Genomic DNA, 9,161 nt, shown 5'->3' with positions numbered 1-9,161 from the left:
GTCCGTATTTGGATAAGTTTGTTATCGTCTTTATTGATGATATTCTTATTTATTCCAAAAATGAACAAGAACATGAGCAACATTTAAGGTTGGTGCTGGAACTGTTGAAGAAAGAACAGTTATACGCAAAGTTTTCTAAGTGCGCCTTTTGGTTAAAGGAAGTATAATTCCTTGGTCACATCGTGAGCAGTCAAGGAATTCAGGTCGATCCTGCGAAGGTTGAAGCCATTGAAAAATGGGAAATCCCAAAGACTCCGATGCAAATACGCCAATTTTTGGGTCTTGCTGGCTATTACAGAAGGTTTATTTAAGATTTTTCCCGGATAGCCAAACCATTGATAGCATTAACACATAAAGGGAAGAAGTACGAATGGACTTCTGAACAGGAAGCCGCATTTCAATTATTGAAGAAGAAGTTGACTACATCGCCTATTCTATCGTTACCTGAAGGAAACGATGATTTTGTAATTTATTGTGACGCTTCGCGACAAGGTTTTGGTTGTGTCCTCATGCAACGAAAGAAGGTTATTGCATATGCATCCCGACAACTGAAGATTCATGAACAAAATTATACGACTCATGATCTAGAATTAGGAGCAGTGGTGTTTGCATTAAAGATTTGGAGACACTACTTGTACGGGGTTAAATGTACTGTGTATACCGATCATAAAAGCCTTCAACATATCTTTAACCAAAAACAACTGAACATGAGGCAACGTAGGTGGGTCGAGCTGATAAACGACTATGATTGTGAAATTCGCTATCATCCCGGGAAAGCAAATGTAGTAGCAGATGCTTTAAGCAGGAAGGAAAGAGAGCCGATTCGAGTACGGGCAATGAATATGAAGATTCATACAAACCTGACTACACAAATAAAGGAGGCTCAACGAGGAGCTCTTACTGAAGAAAACTTTAGAAATGAGATGCTCAAGGGTTTAGTCCAGCAACTTGAGATACGAGAAGACGGAACCCGGTATTTTAATGGACGTATTTGGGTACTGAAGTTTAAAGGGTTAAGAAAATTGGTTTTGGATGAGGCACATAAGATGAGATACTCGATACATCCCGGAGCTGGAAAGATGTATCAAGATCTTAAGGCACACTTTTGGTGGCCAAATTTGAAGGCTGATATTGCAACTGATGCTCTGCGAGGTGTATATAAAATAGCTTTATTTTTACAACGAAATACTATTAAATATGATACAATTTTTACACAAGATATTTATTTATTTATAGAATGGATATACTTAAACCTTGCTACAACACTTATAGGCAGTGTACCTAATCGTACAGTAGTGTAGTTTTTAGTAAGTCCGGTTCGTTCCACAGGGAATCTTTTAATCAAAGCTTAACGCTATATTAGTTTTAAATTATAAAAATACAAATATATAAATAAGTAATATTATTATTATAAAAGGGGGGGTTTTACCGTTTAATGACCGGTTTGTCGATTTTAAAACTTTAGTCGCAGTTAAAACCTAATGTAAAATATTAAAAATAAATACAAGACTTAATTTAAAGCGTAAAGTAAATAACGATAAAGAAATTGCGATAAATAAAATTGCGATAATTAAAAAGTACGATAATTAAAAGTGCAATTAAATACAATAACAATAAATAAAAGTGCGATAATTAGAAGTGCAATTAAATATAAAATAAAGGAAATTAAATATGAAATAAAAGAATTATGCTTATTTAAACTTCCGTAATCATGATGTTTGACCTGTTGATTTTATTTTTATGCCCATGGGTTAATTGTTCTTTGTCCTGGATTATTTAATATGTACATACGGATTTGTCCATAATAGTCCATCAGTCATAAATATAAAGAGTGAAAGCCTTCGTCAAATTATTCTTATTCCCGAAGTCAAATATTCCAACTAATTGGGGATTCGAATTGTAACAAGGTTTTAATACTTTGTTTAATGAATACACCAGGTTATCGAATGCGTGTAAACCAAGGTTTTACTACTTTGTTAAGAATTACACCAATTACCCTTGAATGTAATTCACCCCTATTTCAACAAGTCTATTAACTATTAATCCAGTTCCGTGTCCGGTAAAATGAATAATTATTGGTATTTATAGATATCCCGCCCACCGTACCCAGTCAAGCGTATGTGGTTATATATAAATACATCAAATTATAAGTTTGTATATTAAATTAACAAGGTATTGTTTAGTTAATATAAAACCCATTAATAGCCCATAGTCTAATTTCCACAAGTGTCGTTCTTTTATCCAAACCCCAATTATGGTACAAAGCCCAATTACCCAATTTTAATAATTAGCCCAACATCATGATTACTTCGATTTAAATAAGCATAATAATAACTTAGCTACGAGACATTAATGAAAATAATATAAACATAACTTACAATGATTAAAAATAGCGTAGCGTTACACTGACAGAATTTCGACTTACACCCTTACAACATTCGCTAACATACCCTTATTATTAGGATTTAAAATTAAAATTAAAATTTTATATATATATATATATATATATATATATATATATATATATATATATATATATATATATATATATATATATATTTACGTATATATTGAGAGAGAGATAGATTATGGATATTAAAAACGATCAAACTGCGTTGCCTTTTATAGGGATTTGAGTCCAGGCAAGCTCCGCGACTCGCGTAATTTTTGCACAGTAAACTCCGCAACTCGCGGAGTTCATTTTTCCAGCTCACACTAATTTGGAACCTTTCTTGCCGACGATTTTTAAATCTATTATAATATATATATATAAATTTTAAGAATTAATTATATATTATATTATATTCATGTGCATAGTTAACTTGTAATTTTTAGTCCGTTGCGTCGAGCATTGAGAGTTGTCTCTGGTCCCGGTTCCGGATTTTCGAACGTCCTTGCGTACAAATTAATATCTTATATTTTGCGTTTCGAATCTTGTACTCTTTCGAGACGTTTCTTATCAATAATTGGAACCTCTTTGATTGTATTTTGTACTTTTGAGCTTTTTGGTCGTTTGCGTCTTCAATTCGTCGAATCTGTCTTTTGTCTTCACCTTTTATTATTTAAACGAATATCACTTGTAAATAGAACAATTGCAACTACAAGCTTGTCTTTCTTGAGGAATAATGCTATGAAATATATGTCCGTTTTTAGCATTATTAAATATTCCCACACTTGAGCGTTGCTTGTCCTCAAGCAATATAGTCTTGAAATACTAGAATCACTTCTTTATTTTTCACACTTTGTACATCAGTGATTTCTTTACGGCGGTATAAACAATGGTAGTAACGATATGGTTTACAGTCTCACATGACTATAAAAATTTAGATCCATTAAGAAATTGGATCTTTATGAAAACATTTGATCTTTTGAAAATTAAATCTAGCTTTTACCCTAGATAAGTTTTCCGGAATAACCCTTCACCGGTGTTTGCAAATTCTTTTTGTGAGTTTGGTGGGTTTTAGATTTGAAAATTTTGGCTCAAAACTTATGGTTTTGTGTCACCCACTTGCTAACCTTGTATTAGGAAAGCAACACGTCCAGTATACTTGCTCCGTATATTACCTTTCGGTAAACTACCTTTCGGTTGTAAAGGAAATCGTTGAACAAGCAACTGTTAAGGCAATGTCCCCTGACATGCTTTTGATTATGGTCTATAACGTGTCGGACGCAATTACTATCCTTTGTAGGAGCAATAGTAAAGCTCACCCTTATAATTTGTCGGTCTGGCACAAGGTCCTGTCTTTGACCATGCTATGCAACCACCGTTCTTACGGTTGACACCCGATTTGGTTCAGGTGACCTAATGAATTCCAGGTGAATTCCTAGGATTTTACGTTCAATGGTAATGAACGCATTGAAAATAGGTTTTCAGAAAACAAATCGGTTTGTAATTTTTGATCAAAATATTTTCTCGTTCAAGCTCGAGTTTAGATATCATTGAATTCCATGAGTTTGAATTCTCAATCTTTAAGGTCAATCTCAAGGATTGAGTAATATCAGTCTTAAAAGCTGATTTTTAATCTTTAAGGAGATTATCCTTTCTGGGGATCTGATTCATTAGTCTTATCCAGCTAATTTGCACGGTGTCCTCCCCATTTTACAAGACAGATCCTCTCATGGTTAAGATAAGTCTGACCACTTGGCGACCCTGTTTGATGCTGAGGTCCGTGGATTTCCTGCTGATTTTAAACATGACTTTTCTAGATTTTTCATCAACCTACAGCTGGTCTGGACGACAACTTCATGACCTAAATCAAGAAGCGCGTTTCTTTTTCAGAAGACTTTACTTCCTTTTAATGATGGAATTGATTCATCGTGTAGATCCATCTTTCTTACAGTAAATCGGGTAAAATAGTTAATTATCGTTCAAAACAAAAGTATTTTCAATTATTTGTTACAGAAATATGTGATATATATTTTGAATAACTTGGTAAAAATTTCCCACACTTGGCCTTTATTTTCTTTTCTTTGCCTTTTTATTTTCCTCTATTCCATTCTTAAATGAATTCTAACATTTTGGTTTGTTTCTCTATTTATGTCCTTTCCGAGGTAACAATAATTTCGGAGTTAACACCTAGTTTTATCGTTCATAAATATGTATAAACATGATTTTGAGTTCAATTAATTGAAAATTTTGAAAAAATTTTCTATAATTGGGTAGTCAGTATATAAGACTAGGGCTGTTCTTTATTATCAGAGAGCACTAGATTATAATACAACTACTGCTTTACTAGTATTTCTAATGGTAACCAAGTGTATAAAGTAAAAAATTTTAAAATTCCGAAAGAATTTAACCTCTTCCCACACTTAAGATCTTGCAATGCCCTCATTTGCAAGAAATCAGTAACAATTTAAATTATTGAGGGTGATTAGCGTAGAAAAATGATTAAATTTTACCAAAGTTTCCAAACATATTGGCGTTTGTTTGCTGAATGATAAATGGTGCATATCATTTGTTCATTCCGTCTTGTTGTTACATCACATTTATTTTTCATCTTGTCGTCAAAATTAGTTGCTTTTGCTTAACTTAATGCCAGTCTTTGAAAATGCGTTGTTTTACCATGTTGTGTACATAAGATAAACTGCAAACATATATACATATTTTTGAAGTTTGGTATATTACCCCACATTCAAAAATTATTAAAATCTAATAATAAAAGTTAGAAAATTATAAAAACTATTACAATATTAACATAAGTATTAAATGTATCAACATTACAAATAATAAAATAAATAAAACTAAGTAGACTAGGGTTGTTACTGATACCAGTAGGGGTTCCATGCATAACCGTATGTGTTATAAAATGCTTCAGCTGGGTTATAAGTAGGATACGGTGGTTGCATCTCTATAGACCAGGGAGGAAATATGGGCGATGGAGTAGGAATATTGTTTCTACCTACATGTTGGCAATGAGCTATGATTTGGTTTTGATGAACTTGCCAATCTTCAAATGCTCGATGTCTAGCATTTTCATACTCTTGTGAAGCTATAAACCTTTGCATTTCTGTCATTTCATTTCCCCCTCCCACATTACCTGGCTGTTGATTTCTCTCAACCTGTGGATATCTTCCATTATATCTTACTGCGGCGTTATTTCGCCTTTTCAAAACCTTTGCACCATGATATACATTTAAACCGATTGTATCGTGCGGTTCTGGTTCTTCAATTAATAATCCCCCCTGACTTATATCCACATTGAGATATTCAGCAATCAAAGTAATAAATATACCACCTCCTATTATACTGTGCGGTCTCATCCCTCTAACCATAGCTGATAAATAATAACCCACACAATAAGGTATACTTACAGCGCTTTGTGGGTCTCGAATACACATGTGGTAAAACAAATCCTGTTCATTTACCTTTTCCTTATTCTTACCTCGTTGTGTAATCGAGTTGGCTAAAAACCTATGGATTACTCTTAATTCAGCTCTATCTATATCCAAATAAGAGTAATTTCCCCCTTTAAATCGGTGATGGCTAGTCATTTGACTCCATACACCATGCGTATCAAAATTTTCATCAATTTTCCTACCGTTCAATATCAACCCTCGACAATCGGCAGATGCTAACTCCTCAGGCGTATATATACGTAAGGCCTGAGCCATGTCTAGTAAAGACATGTGGTGCATCGAACCTCCTAACAAAAATCTAATAAAAGATCGATCGGTTAAACTAGCTACCCGATCATTTATTTCTATACTACACAATAATTCTTCACACCATACTTTATATACAGGTCTACGCATGTTGAATAATCGTACCAAATCGTTAAAAGTAGAATTACCATACCTCTGTGCAAGTAATTCCCTAATTGGCTCAGCTAATTCTACGGCTTCTAATGGTTCCCATTCTATTACCCTAGGTACTTCAACAACTTTAGAATGAAGAGTATGCAAGCCCCTTTGGTATTTTGGATAATCTATCCAACGTCTGTCAAATCTCAAGTTCGGGTGCAAATCTTCCAAGTGCATATCTGAAAATGTCATAACTGGATGAGGTATATCTTGTTTGTAATAGCTATCAACATCCTGTTGTTCCGCATTCTCAGGAGGAGCATTGCGAGCTTGGGATGAAGATTCACCCCTTTCAGTCTGCAAAACACATCAAACACAATTTTTGTGCATCCAAATATGCATTAGTGTCAGCAAAATCATCAATCAAAATAATTACAATGACATGTCCAATTTATATCAAACTTATGCTCATTTTCATATTTTTATCAAATCCACACTTTTTCAAATAAGCATATACGAAAATGTTCGCCAAGTTCATAAGCATTCAACTCAAATAACATGTCAAAATAATCATTACTAGCAATTAAACAAGTTTCAAATGGCATTATCTTTCAAAAATCAAGTTCATGAATTTTAGACTTGAAAAAGTCCACTTTAATTCTCAAAAATCATGTTTAGGCTCAAAGTTTGGATCATTTAACTACCTAAACATGTTACACTACTTAATTTAGCAATAATTCATGACAAAAATCGGCTATAACCTGTTTATATCAAAAAGCCCCAAATTTGCTCAAGAACACAAACCCTAGATTACTAAAAATTTGAAGTTTAAGGCTTCTAATCATGTTAAATAGCATCAATCTAGGTTATACAAGCATAATACATAAGCAATTTAAGCATAATTACACTAAAAAGCATCAAATCGAATTGGGTAAAAAATTGCTCAAGAACACTAATTTTCGAATTAAATGGTGTTTAAGTGTAGAAATTTACCGTTTTCCTTGAGTAATTCCTTGATAACATCCTTTTCAACATGATTTTAGTAAAAAATGTGATGATTTTTGGTGAAAAATTTCGGATTTTAGAGTGATTTTTCGGGTTTTTCGCAGTATTTTTGTGGGTGTGGGTGTTGACTGATCTGTTCGGGAAGCTTATATTTTTTTCTGTATTTTTGGTCCTCCGCGAGTCGCGGTGTTTGACCCTTACAAACTCCGCGAGTCGCGGTGTTTGAATTTTTTTTTTTTACAATCTTTAACTTATAAAACAATTAAGTAATTAATTTTAAAATTTTGTTTCTCTTGTTATTTAGGACGAGGTCGTTTCGGAACAATGTCCTAGTCCGTCCCTCGACAAAATTTTAAAATTTGTCTTTTTGTAGCGATTGTTTTAAAAGCTTAGAATTTTTTTTTTTTTTTGGTTTTTTAATGTTTTTGGCATACTTTAATTCAATAAGATTAAAAATAATGATGATAAAAGTTCTCGTCCCTCCCCCGGGTAAAGCAATTTCGGTTCAACGACCTAGTCTTCAACTCACGACGAATTTTAAAAATCATATTTTTAACTTAATGAGAAAAAGTAAATTTTGGTTTTTTAAATTCACACAACTTAAATTCAAAATGCATAAAATTCAAAATTCATATTTAAAATTAAAAATTCACACTAAACTTAAATTTAAAATGAATAAAATTAAAAATTAATATTAAAAATTCACACCAAATTTAAATTTAATTTTGTTTTTATACATACAAACTTATATTAAAAATATCAATTTTTCAAATATTTACAATTTTAAATATATTAATTTTAAAAATAAAGTAAAAATAAAATTAAAAATCTTTTTGGCTTTTATCTCACTTTAATCAATCAAATATTATCAAAAACATGCGACCCTCTTTTCGGTAAAGTAATTTCGGTTCCATGACCTAATTTAACTCATGACGAATTTTTGAAATATTTTGTGTTGATTGATTAAAGATATTTATTCCTTAAGAATAAACGTTAAATTTCGCAGTGATGTAATAAATTTTTGAATGATATCAATAATTTCGGTCGCCAAACCTAATTTTATTCAATACCAATTTAATACTTTATAGCGAATAAATTAGCGTTTATTATCAAAAGGTTAAAAATAAAAATAAAAATAAAAACTATACAGACTTACCTGTGAGATAGTATTCTTTGTGATACGATCTATCCCACTCATAAGATAGTCTGTTTAATTGGTTTTCCATAGCTACATAGGCGTAACCTCGAGCATTCAGTGTTTTTTCTTCTAAACATATGAACGGTCCGTCTCTGCATAAAGTAACAAATTCGGTGTTTGAATAGGTTTGATTATTCGAACATTTATCTCCATGTGACCATTTTCCGCATTTGTGACATCTTTCAAGGTGTCGTGCTCTTCTTTTTGCTGCGGATTTTGATTTTCCTTTACCAAATTGTAACTTATTATCTTCGCATCTGGATTCTTTTCTTACTACGTCCAATCTTTCTCTGATTACTGATACTAGTTCACTCGGAAGTGTGTCATTATTACGTTTAGTGATCAAAGCGTGTAGCATTAGACCATGGTTTAGTTCACAGGAAGTCTTCATTTCGTAAAAACCTAAAAAAAATAAAAATTCAGAATGGGGGGAGAAGACTAGTTCTTTAGGGTCTGATAGGGAAAGACCATTCTAGTTCCATTTTCGAGAACTACACGAAAACAGAAAATCTAACTCTAACAGAAATATATAAACCTCCCTATACTTAGTTGAAATTGTGATTAACATTATTTTCAATTGAATCATCAACAACTTGTATATCTTTGACTTTTACTTTAATCCATTTGTTGATTTCCTCAGTAACTTTCACAAATTCAACTAACATCGCCTTTTCTTTTGACGATAAATTGGATATTAATCGGTTACATAACTTAAAGT

This window comes from Rutidosis leptorrhynchoides, chromosome 2, assembly GCF_046630445.1.
Source record: "Rutidosis leptorrhynchoides isolate AG116_Rl617_1_P2 chromosome 2, CSIRO_AGI_Rlap_v1, whole genome shotgun sequence".
Lineage (NCBI taxonomy): Eukaryota > Viridiplantae > Streptophyta > Magnoliopsida > Asterales > Asteraceae > Rutidosis > Rutidosis leptorrhynchoides.
This window is presented reverse-complemented; position numbering follows the sequence as displayed.